At 32.7% G+C, this 12006-nt stretch overlaps 1 non-coding gene across 1 annotated transcript; it reads left to right on the forward strand.

Annotated features, from left to right (window-relative positions):
* Positions 1-9878: 9878 nt before the first annotated feature.
* Positions 9879-9960, forward strand: Trnas-cga (transfer RNA serine (anticodon CGA)). The gene has a single exon. It is a non-coding gene; the product is annotated as a tRNA-Ser (tRNA).
* The last annotated feature ends 2046 nt before the right edge of the window (positions 9961-12006 follow it).

Genomic DNA, 12006 nt, shown 5'->3' on the forward strand with positions numbered 1-12006 from the left:
GTCTCACCTTATATTTATCGAACTAACCTTCCGATGCTTTAAATCTTTCAACTGGACATTCATTACCAGAACTACCACCAGGTTCTTTAATATGTATGTGAAGACGGTTTGTCTTCTCCCGAACTATTGGACCACTCAGTAGTACCCTTTTTTGGTTGCGGTCTTCGATCCATTATTCGATTACAATTCTAGTAACGAATTAAAATATGAAACAATAAAACAACAAAGGACGTACGTCTAATAGTTTGCTGTTAATATACTCTGCAAGGAAGCGCGAATAAGAAGCTTTTACTGTACTTATTTTTACTGATTATTAGAATCACCCTATAAAATGTAATTCACTAAAAAGAACTTCTGCTAAATCCTAGAGATCAAGAAACCCCACATTTTTCAAGACGGTGAATGTTAAATGGGTCGAAACCGTAAGGTGTTGATTGATAGCGCACCATATCCATTTAGTATACGAGTGACACGCAAAAAATTTATCTTTAGTATTTGTTTCATGCTACCACATTTGTATATTAATATCTCAACGTTATCAGACTGGATTTTGAATTATTAGTATCAGTATTATGATAGAAAATAAGATTTTTACATATGAAGAAAATTATATATGTATAAAAATGGTAAAAGTTTGGCAGAGACGGTTCGTACAACTAAAACATTTTTGGGTCGATGTGAAGCACCTTCTCGGACCGCAATACAGAAATTGGTGGAAAAATTTGAGCTGCCGGGACAAGTTAGTGATGTGAAGAATAAAACCCGTGCATGTCGCTCAAGAACAACTAAGAATATTGCTGCTGTAGCCCAAAGTGTTGAAGAAAACCCAGGTTTGTCCATTCCTCGTCGTTCTTTTGAATTAGCCATTCCACAAACGTAATTACACCGTATTTTGCATAAAGACTTGGGTCTTCAGGCCTATAAAGTTCAGTTAACACAAGAACTCAAGCCGGCCGATCATCAACAACGTCGTGTCTTTGCTGATTGGGTCCTTGAAATGCATGAAAATCATCTTAACTGATGAGGCCCATTTCCACCTTGGTGGTTACGTCAATAAACAAAATTGTCGAATCTGGGGCTCGGAAAACCCAAGAGCTATTGTTGAAAATCCTCTCCATCCTCAACGCGTGACTGTTTGGTGCGGTTTATGGTCTGGCGGTGTCATTGGACCTTACTTTTTCGAAAATGAGGCTGGAGCAACAGTTACGGTGAATGGAGTGCGCTATCGAGAGATGATTAATGATTTTTTATGGCCGGAATTGAATAATATTGATTTGGACAACGTTTACTTTCAACAAAACGGCGCTACGTGCCACACAAGCAACGAAACCATCGATGTTTTACGGGAAAAATATCCGGACCGTCTTATCTCTCGAAGAGGTGATCACAATTGGCCACCGAGATCTTGTGATTTAACACCTTGCGACTTTTTCCTTTGGGACCACGTGAAAGATAAGGTCTACGCCAACAGTCCAGCATCGATTCAAGACCTCAAAGATGGAATTAGTGACGCTATCGAGGACATAGGGCAGCCGCTTTGCAGTTTGGTTACGGAAAATTTCATGAAAAGGATTTGGTCCTGTAAGCGCAGTCGTGGCGGCCATTTGGCTGATGTTGTGTTCCATTGTTAACGGCATACCTTCCTCTTTATAATGACATCCGATCATTTATCTCAAAAAATGGCATTTTTCTTTGAATATCAAAATAACACCTCTTATTGGAAAACCCGCTATAAAATCTCTACTTTTCACATTGGAGTGTGCTATTTACAATATTTAACTAGAAAAATCATTAATTCAGATCAAAAAAATAGTTGATCTCATTTCTCTAATGAAATAAAGAAAAATAGTCTTGATTTAAGGTAAAAATTTGTTTCTGAAATAAATGGAAACATCAACATTTTGACTTATTCCGGTCTTTATCAAAATATATGGACAATTGTATAATTTAATAGACCAAGTTCAATATAAATATCATAATAAAAATTCGTTTTAAATTAAATATTCAATTTTTTCTTATCTTTAGTTGTCATATTTCAGAAATAAGTACCAATTAGCAATTAAATTCATAATTCCACTGAAATTTATAAAATAGAACTAACTCCAAATCACACTCAAATTGCTTTTTTTTAATTTAATTTCGTTTCAAAACTTTTTTATCGTATTGATGAGTTTTAAATCCATTTTACATATAGTGCGACGTTTGTCCCATGTGAACAGCGCCACAATCATTACAAGGTACTTGATTTATTGCTCCTTTTGTTTTAAGGTGCTATAGATTTTAATTTAGCGAAAGATTTCGATAACGTATTATGTCCTCATCGATTTGGAATAACTTGAAGACCAAGTTAATTGATTTTTTTATAAAATTCTGTTTTTATGTTATTGTTAATTTTATATAATATAACATCAAGAAAATTTATTATTGTATCGAAAAAGTTTTTATGAGAAGAAATAAATTTTTTCTTATTCTAATTTTTGATGCAGCAGTAATGCAGTTATCTATATAAAGGAAACAAATATTTATGTCAAGTTTCTTAGATACAGTTTCCTCAATATCTTACTTTATTAATTGTGCGATACTTGTTAAAAATCCTCCCATATCACAACAATAAATTTGTTTTTATGAGAATATAATATGAAGTTTTCGAGCAAATTTCCTATCAAAACATACGTAACGTAACAATAAATATTATAAAAATAATAATCCTGCGATTAAATAATTAATAATATTAAATGATTTGTTAAAATAAATTTGAGATTTTATTATGAGGTTCTCTAAATATTGTTAATTTTTTTCATATCCCTCGTATGAAATTCCCGTGGTCTTTTGTGAAACGACCGAAGTCTCCACATCTGCATAAACATTTGCACGGCTGTCAGCGTTGAAGAAGAATGGCATGCCAGCCAGCAGGCTCTCTTTCTCTCAGCCCTCTTGGCAGTCTGTCCTGTCTGCATATCGCAGTTCACCAGCCCTTAGAGCCCTTACCCGTCAGCCATATTGCCCTTGGGGGAACGAAAAACTTAACTTTCTCTAACCACTTGCGTACCTTGCCTCTTGTTACTGATGATAACAATTTACAAAGTTAAACAAAACCGTTCTGGAAAGTAACAACCGGGGAAAGGATAATGGCACTTATTTAAAATCGCTCTTGGTGGATGTCTCCTTTGCAAAGAAATACAAATGTTCAAATAGGGTGTTTGATTGAAAAAATAATGAAAAACGATATTAAACTTTCAAGAAATCGACAATTATTTTATACATTTCACATAAAGAAATGTTTGAGTTTATCTTAAATTTGAACTATTAGAAATTGCTTCTGACATAAGGTATTTTTTGTTTCCTTTCCTAGTACTCGATCTTTTATCTTTCTACATATCTACAATCGTTGTTTTTTATGTAATATTAAATCCGTTCCGAACAATTAATCAGCAGTAGTGTCCATCACAATGTCATAAATAAATCTCATGTAGATTCAAAATAATAACAAGTTGTGATATAACCCGTAAGCCACGCTAAAGATACGGGTCGAGATATAATTTTCTCTAGTTAGTTTCACACTTATCGTACTAGACCATCGATTTACCAGTGGCGTAACCGCGGGAAATTAACTAGCATATGGAAGTGATCAAGATATTGTTTATTGAATTTAAATAAAAAAAATATGGAGTAAATATCGGTAGAAAATATGAAAATGTATGTACCTATGTATGTGTATAAGTCATCTTTATTAAAAACTTTCAAACGAAAAGCGATTAAAAATTCGGGAGCTTATAGTATGAGTTAAAATAATCTAATTGTATGAGGCATGATAAATCCTGTAGGAAATTTTCGGAAAGAGCTTCCTCACACCTCAAGCTAACCTCAATACTTTTGTTGGAATTTGATCAAATTAGCCGTTTTGCTAATATTTGTCATTTTATTAATGCTTTTCGTACCAATTTTCGGATATAAAAGTTGTTTCTTTGCACTTGAAAGAGCAATCACATGTTATGCCTACTAGAATTGCAGTTTAACGCAATGCTGTACAGCCTTACGTGTGGTGTACAACTTATTTTTGAGATAACACCAAAAAATCCATAGGATCGACATTTCCTGATCGTGGTGGTCACTCAAAAAGGCCTCCTGCACCAATCCATCTATTTAATATGTTCAAATATTTTTGTACATATAAACTGAAATGAAGAAGGTTAAACTTGAACCATAATTCATTCGAGTTTTTAGTGGTATATCATTAAACAGGTTCCAGAACTTGTTTTGCTAAAAATACAAATATTTCTCGATGTATCGTCAATAAAATATGGCCCTGTTCAATGATTGCCATAACAATTACCAGAAATCCATGCTGGTTGCTCGTTTAGATGTGAATCCTAGTCATCCTAAAAAGGAATATTATGGGAATTAATGACTCCATTTTTGGCGAAACTTGATTCAGTTTTTAAACAGAGTGTTAAGAATAAAGATATCGTCTACTTTTTTTATTTCAGAAACCACTGACTGTTACGAACTTTTTGTACGTAAAAATAATACAAAAGTTTTTTTTTTAGAAACTGATCAAAAACTGATTTTGAGACGTTATAGTTTATATATACTCGTTGAATAATCATTATATACTGCAATTGATAAATCCTGTTCAATTTCGTCACTGTTGTTACTTCGTGCTAAGCCTTCTCCACTTTTTTATCCAAAAAACTTCCTGAAACTTCTGTTTTATACAACCTGTAATCACATCCACCTATCCATACATGTTTCTTGAATCGTCAAATCAATACGTTCAACTATTTGTCTATATAGTAATGATCTGTTTGGAAATTTTTAACAAAAAAACGTCCTGAACAGTTGCGAGTAGTCAATTCTTAGATTAAATGCATAACTGCGTACTCATCAAAAGTGGAGTGTCCATTGTAAGTGTTTCATTTAATTAAGAACTAATCATTAAGTTATTTGATATGCTATACCAGCAACTTCCAAACTTTTTTATCAAATTTGCAATTAATGTTTGATTTTCGATTAGTGAGTTATCCATTTCTATCACAATAAGTGAATCCCATAACGTATCTTAAGGTGCAAAAAAAGAAATTTCATCGAGCGCAAGGGCAAATTTAAAAAACATCTCGTACATCGTGTCGAATCCGAAAGATCGTTCGACGAGCACACAAGAAAATTTGATCTACCGAAGTAAGTACTAGAGATGGGCAAAAATACGAACTTTTTAATGATTATTATCATTAAGACAAAACGAAAAACCATCAGCAACATCTAGGATTTTCCAGAATGCTCACAAATTATACAAAATATTATTATTTTTAATGAGGAGCTTTTAGGTTAGGTTAGGCTAGGAGATTATAATCGCATTGATGAGAATGAGTATTAACTCGTTGTTACTCTTTTATAATTTTTCTTCTTTTATTTAGGGTAATAAATATTTCAAGCTAAATACAGATATCGAAGATATCGTCTTTATATCTGCAAATGTGCGCTCGATGCCCACTCCTATAGAAACTCTGCGCTCGAACCCTCATGCGCTCGACTCACGTGCGCTTGTGCACGCATTTATTTCAAAGGCCATTTTGTTAATCTGTTCTCCATATCCCAATAAAAACAGATATATATTATGAACGTGCTGGAAATTTCTTCAAGATTAAATAAATAGTGCGATAATAAAAAAGTACGACATAAAATTAAAAGCAAACTTTTGAGGCCTATAGTTCCAAAGTTTATAGTAGAAGCTCTCGACTTCTTTCCATTAGCACTTGTTCCCTTAATATGCGTTTGTAGATCAATTTTCCTTAATTTGAGATCAACAAAGCTTCAAATTTCAACCAGAGCTACGCAAAAGTTGAAACTTTTTAAAAATTCCTGTGAATAACACAAAAAGGCAAAATAAAACATAAAAAGTATCCTTTTTAGACAGAAGAAAATAAAAATAACTGAAAATGCATTGCATTTAATACTGCGGCTCGCAATTGTCAACAATCCAAATCAATATGATGTGACTAGCGATTGTGCTTGATGGTAATACTTATTGTTAAAAGAATTTATGTACGACACTGTAAAAATTTGATTAGTAAACACTATATATCATGTCACAATCAAGCAATACAGGCACTGACTTCGTAGGTCACGTAAGTGATGTATATACATGAGTATGATAGATGACTTCGGACAAATGTTAAAATGATGTAGCACAATCCATGACACTTCCTAGAACGATCGAAAATTTGAAAGTGTTTACAAACAATTAAAAAGTTATACTGATTGTTTCATCTCTGTAATAATAAAATATAAAAACTTTTCGTAGTTCCACTTTTTAAGGGTGGTATCACGGAAAGGCGTCGGCTGAAGAAATTTTGTCGCATGAATTTAGACACAACCTGTATATAATAGGACCTAATTTACAACTAAACCAAATTTGGTAGCGCCGTTTTTGTTTTCTAGATCAATTTATTGATGTGGATAAGTTCCCAAGGAGGAAACCATCCTTCTAACACACTGTTTCCCAACCTCTTTGTGTTAGGCCCCACCCAAGCCCTTTTAAAATTCTTCAGCCGCCCTGTGTAACGTGTACATAATTATTAATATCAAAAAATTGAATTGTTTAATTAAATAATAGGTCTTAGGAGGAAATCACATGAAAATTGTTAAGGAAACACGGTAAGTCAATTTTCAAAACATATAATAAAAAACTTAAAATTCAATTTCAAAATAATTTTATTAAAGATTTAAACTCTGTCAAAATGATAACAATAATTGAAAAAAAGTCCAAATTTATGCGAAATCTACGACTAAATACACACATGGTTGTAAAGAGAAGAAATGCTTCTCAAATTCAGTTGGCGTTGGTCAAATGACTCGCAACGTTTAAGACTGATCTTGGTCTACAGTGCCACTCGTTTGACTCAACTGTTCTCGAGTCGGGTGGTTTTCTTCCTCAGGCATCATCGGACCACAGCTTAACTTCTTTATAAATTGAAGTTCTTTAATTCCTTTGGGAACCACTGTGTTGTTTAGGGAAATTTTAAAGCATCTATGCAGTTTATGCAGAAACTGCCGTCAGTCCCAAGAAAGTAAACTTGACAACGTCAAAAATCCAGTTGATATTTTTGTCTCGCCAATGAATTTATATTATTTATTGTCCGCAATTATTTAAGAATTTGTTTTTACTTTTAATTAAACATCGAAATCTAGCATTGTATTTAAATGGCTCAGAGCAAAAGGGTTAAACTCCTGTCGAATCCATTTTCAAATTGCCCCCTCTTATAATCAAACTGCAATTAATTTTCATCTTCTATCTCTGCCGATATCTTTGATATAGGTCTTCCATGCCTTCTTCTTCCTTTTTTTATCAATATAACTGGTATTATTTTTAATCTTTGCTATGTCTTTCCCTATTCAATTCTTCTTTTTCAAATTCTTCTCCTTCGGTGTTACTGTTTTCTGATCATCACTGCAACAATAATTATTCAAATTTATTGTAAATGAATAATAATTACTCATTAGTTAATTAAAATTTTAAACACATAAAAGCGGATTCGTGAAATTATCAACGCAATTAAAAATTAAATCGGCCGATAAAATTGTACCATAAAAAATTTTACAATGACAGTTTGCTCGTAGAGTATCAGCGGAATTAAAACATAAAATAACTTCCACTTCGCTCGCCTGATTTATAGCCAATTAAATATTTAATTAATAAAATATTGGTTCTGCTATAAGACGCGAAAAGAAAAATATTGCATGAAATTTGTTGGAAAGTAGTATAGATACTAAAAACTTTATCAAAATGATTAATTAAATTATTTTAAAAACGGATTTCGAATATCGCCACTTCATGCTGGAACAATTTTGAGTAAGCAGCTCTACGTTAAACAAAGAACAATAGATTGAAATATTGTTGGAATGGTGTTCCAAACTACAAAATGACAAATGTTGGTTTCATTTTTGTTAATGATAAAATGGATCCGAAAATTTCCTAAAAAATATGACTTGCTACCTTTTCCTGTATAGAAAAAGAAGACATGATTAACTTGGTCAAAATGATAAGCAGTACAATCTAGTCAAAACTGAACTTTATTAGTTAGAAATGTTAATCATTTTCATAGTTGGTTATGGTTTTGGGTACCATAGGTTCCTTCTTCGTATCAGATGGTATTGATGTTGTTTGATGTTGTATTGAACAGTTTTCCTCGTATATATTTACAGCATGGAAAAATATTCACTCGAACAAAATAATATTATTTGATTCTTCTACATACACAGCACGAAGTTTGAAGAAAATTGAATTACCATAGTTTACCACCAAACAACTGCAACGTTGACTCTGGCTGTGATAATGATACTTTGCCAAGGTTTCCCCAATTTTCTTTTATACATCTGCAACCATTTTAGCGGGAGCAAAAATAGCCAAACAATTTGCTGTAACACGCATACCATTCTTCGAATATCTCATTTTTTCCTTTCTTCATGTATATTCTTGAACTTGAATTATTACACAGTCATGAAACTTAGGGAAATAACTTTTGTGAAGGTTTTTCTTTGTCTCAGGTATTGACAACAGACTGTTTTAGAATTGTGAAGTATTTTGTGGCTGGCATCCTCTACCATAAACTCATAGAACATCATATGCAGCATAAGAACTGTTATATTTGAAGTGGATTCAGATTTGGTTTTTTTATAAAGCATGACTGCAATTTATTGCCACGATACTTTACTTCCAGAGTGGAGACATTATTTCTCATAAATTTTCTTAAATAGTCATTAAATCAAACCCTTTTCTTAAAATTATAATTTCAGAATTCTTACAACAAGTTACTTCCGCCAAAACAAACCTTTTATTATGATAATTGAAACATTTAGATATCAAAACATACCAAAAAATTCTATTCATCTTTCTGGCGGTTTTTTTCTATTTCACTACCAAAAATAGTAATCGTTTTACGTTGTTCTAGTCTCGATTTGGGAATTGACATAATATTTATTATTATTATTATTGTCTTCAAGTTGTTTTACAGCTTTATGAAAGTTATGTGAAAAATGGCTTTCGAAATGCTAAAATATTTTTATTTATACATCAAAATATTCTATCCTATGATTGGACACAATTCATGTCCAGTCGGAATGATCTTTTTCTCAAAATCTGATGATGTACAGTCCAGGATGTCATATACACTGCGACCTAAAGGATTTATTGTATTACCTTTTCTTGATGTGGCACTGAAGATATTCAGGTGTTCTATTAATTCTGCTCCTTTTAGAAAGCTCAGGTTGTACGATGGCTTAATTTTATCTTCATTTTCTTTTCCATACGACCCCAGGTGTAATAATCCTTTGGAGATGAATAGTTTTCCTCACTACGACATAAATTCTAATACAAAAGACTATTGGTGATATTTCTTAGATTGTTTTTACTTAGTTAGTATCCTTGTCTTTCCTCGAGTGTTTTCTTTATTGTTTTGTAGCTGTTTCTGCAGAAGATTTCAGATACTATAGAATGAGATGTCAAAAACATTTTCTTCAATACGAAAAAAAGTTATTTGAGTATTTATTATAATTTTAATACAAATAACGGGAAACAGAAGCAATAATGAAGGAGAACCATGAAAAAATAAGGAGAAAATCAGAAGAAAAAATAAGGAGAAAATCAGAATCTGAAATAAATTTAGTGATTAAAAAAATGCGAAAATAAAAAAACCCAGAAGTTTCGAAAGCTTTTTTATCATATGTTTCTTTTCTAATTTTATTTTATTTGGATACTTTATAAACAAGTTTAACTAATCAAAAGAATTTTAGAAATCTAGAAATAAATTATCTGTACCTAATAAAAAAATGTATATGATAGAAACTGCATTAAATATCTCTATTGCAACGAAATTATACAAGCTGCGATGTCCGAGTGGTTAAGGAGTTTGACTCGAAATCAAATGGGCTCTGCCCGCACAGGTTCGAATCCTGTTCGCAGCGTTTTCTTTTATTTTTTTTTTTCATTTTAAAATCATCCTTAATACAATTATTATTAATGAATTCATTTTTTAATGAAAGCGTTCGCAATTTAAAACATTTCAGACAGTAGTCTCTCAAAAAACGTCTTAGCTGCTTCATCTATCTCATCCTCCCCTGTGAAACATTGACAACGTTAATAAATTACGTTAAATAATAACCAGAAATCACACATCGCTAAATCAGGCGAATAGAATAGATGTTCAATATTTTTATCACGTAAAAATTCAGCTATGTGCTAGAATCGGGGGGAAGATTTCGATTAGATGACGAAAAAAGGAAATAATATGCTGTGCTGACGATGCAATAATTATATCTGAAGACGAATATAACGCCCAAAGAATTCTGCATGAGTTCCAACAAACGTTTAATATTTTGATGTAAATATAACAAAATCTAGATCTTGGAGGATTTCATTTGAAGAAATAAATAAGAGAATCAAAGAGAAACTAAGTCTTTGTAAGGCTTGCGTTATGATGTAGGTACACCTTAGGCACTAGAGCGGAATATAATAACAAAAGGGGTTTTTAAGAAAAACCGAAATAACAAAATTACAGAATACTCATTAACATTTAACCGAAAAGAAGTCAAAGTAGAGCGAGACCACGTAGAGAATATGTGAATAATTCTAGAAATAACCGTCCATAAACATATATAAGATAGCTTAGAAGCTGTTCGTCACCCTAACTGTTCCTAGAAAACCCTTGGAGATAACACAGGACTTACTGTTAAATTGAGATATAAACTATGTTTCTAATTCTGGTAAAGCTATTGAATGAATCAAAGTTTATTAGCTTTACATTTTTTCTAGTAGTCAGTAGTCGTGTTATCTACCACAGAAACAAAGAGGGTGTCTTATAAATAATGTAGGATGTCTCGTTTAGACGAGTTCTGGGAATTGTCCTTTGCATATCTACTGATTTTATGTAACAATGCCTCAAATAAAATAATTATATTTCACTAGGTCACAGTGATTGTTATGTAGGTTGCCATGATTGCGACCCGCAAACGAGACTGACTTTGAAAACGCTTTTATGAGCTGCCCACAGCTTCTTTCTCCGCTTTTCCCGTTAAAATAATTGAAAATAGTGCATCATATTCCATAGTTTGTCATGAACGTTCGAGTCGCCGCGACCGGGACGTAAACATGCCTTTAGAACGATTAAATCAACGCTGAGCCGTTCACTTATTAACCGTATCTTTCATGTTTATTGCCCTCCATACTATTTATGATAAAAAGGTACTGCGTCGAAAGTAAACAAGACAGAATGATGAAAAGAAATTGAAGTAATTGTACTTTTTATTGGATTAGAGAATAGTCTTGTTTAAGTTTAGGAAACTTCTCCTATGAAAACAAACATTACTTATCAGACACCTCTGCCTTTGATTTAGTAATTTGTCAATGTTTCCAAACTGAAGAGCAAAGCCGAGCTGCACGTGCCGCATCACCAAGCGATTACCTATAAATACGATACAACACACAGTTGCTCGTGAGGGACTACTATCACCAAATGCATGTTGCGTCGCTCAAGAACTTGTTACAGTGAAACCTCTCTATCTTGTACACCTTTGGCTCCAAACATTTGTGTACAACTTAGAGAGGTGTACAACTTAGAAGGATAAGACGCATATTTACTTTCATGCACAGCAAAGTTCATCTCCGCTCTCACAACTTCATCGAGGAAAAATAAATCTTGTTCAATGTCATTAGAGTTTTCGTGCAGACCGAGGTGCAGACTATGTGGTTCTGTCAATTGATCATCAAGCTTGTCAAATTCTTCATGTATGAAACATTTTACAATCGTTGTTGTGGGAACTTGTTCCCAAGCAGCGTAAACCCATCGAATTGCATGCAGAACTGTTATTGATTTGACTAAAACTTGCGAAGTGGACTCGGTTTCTGCGTGAAAAATCATATGCTGTAACATTTCTGAGATCTGAGAAGTCATCCAGGCCTTTTTATTAGATTTCCAATGTTCCAAGGTTCTAAAGTTTGTGATACCTTCTTTT

The sequence above is a fragment of the Diorhabda sublineata genome, chromosome 7 (genome assembly GCF_026230105.1).
Source record: "Diorhabda sublineata isolate icDioSubl1.1 chromosome 7, icDioSubl1.1, whole genome shotgun sequence".
NCBI classification, from domain to species: domain Eukaryota; kingdom Metazoa; phylum Arthropoda; class Insecta; order Coleoptera; family Chrysomelidae; genus Diorhabda; species Diorhabda sublineata.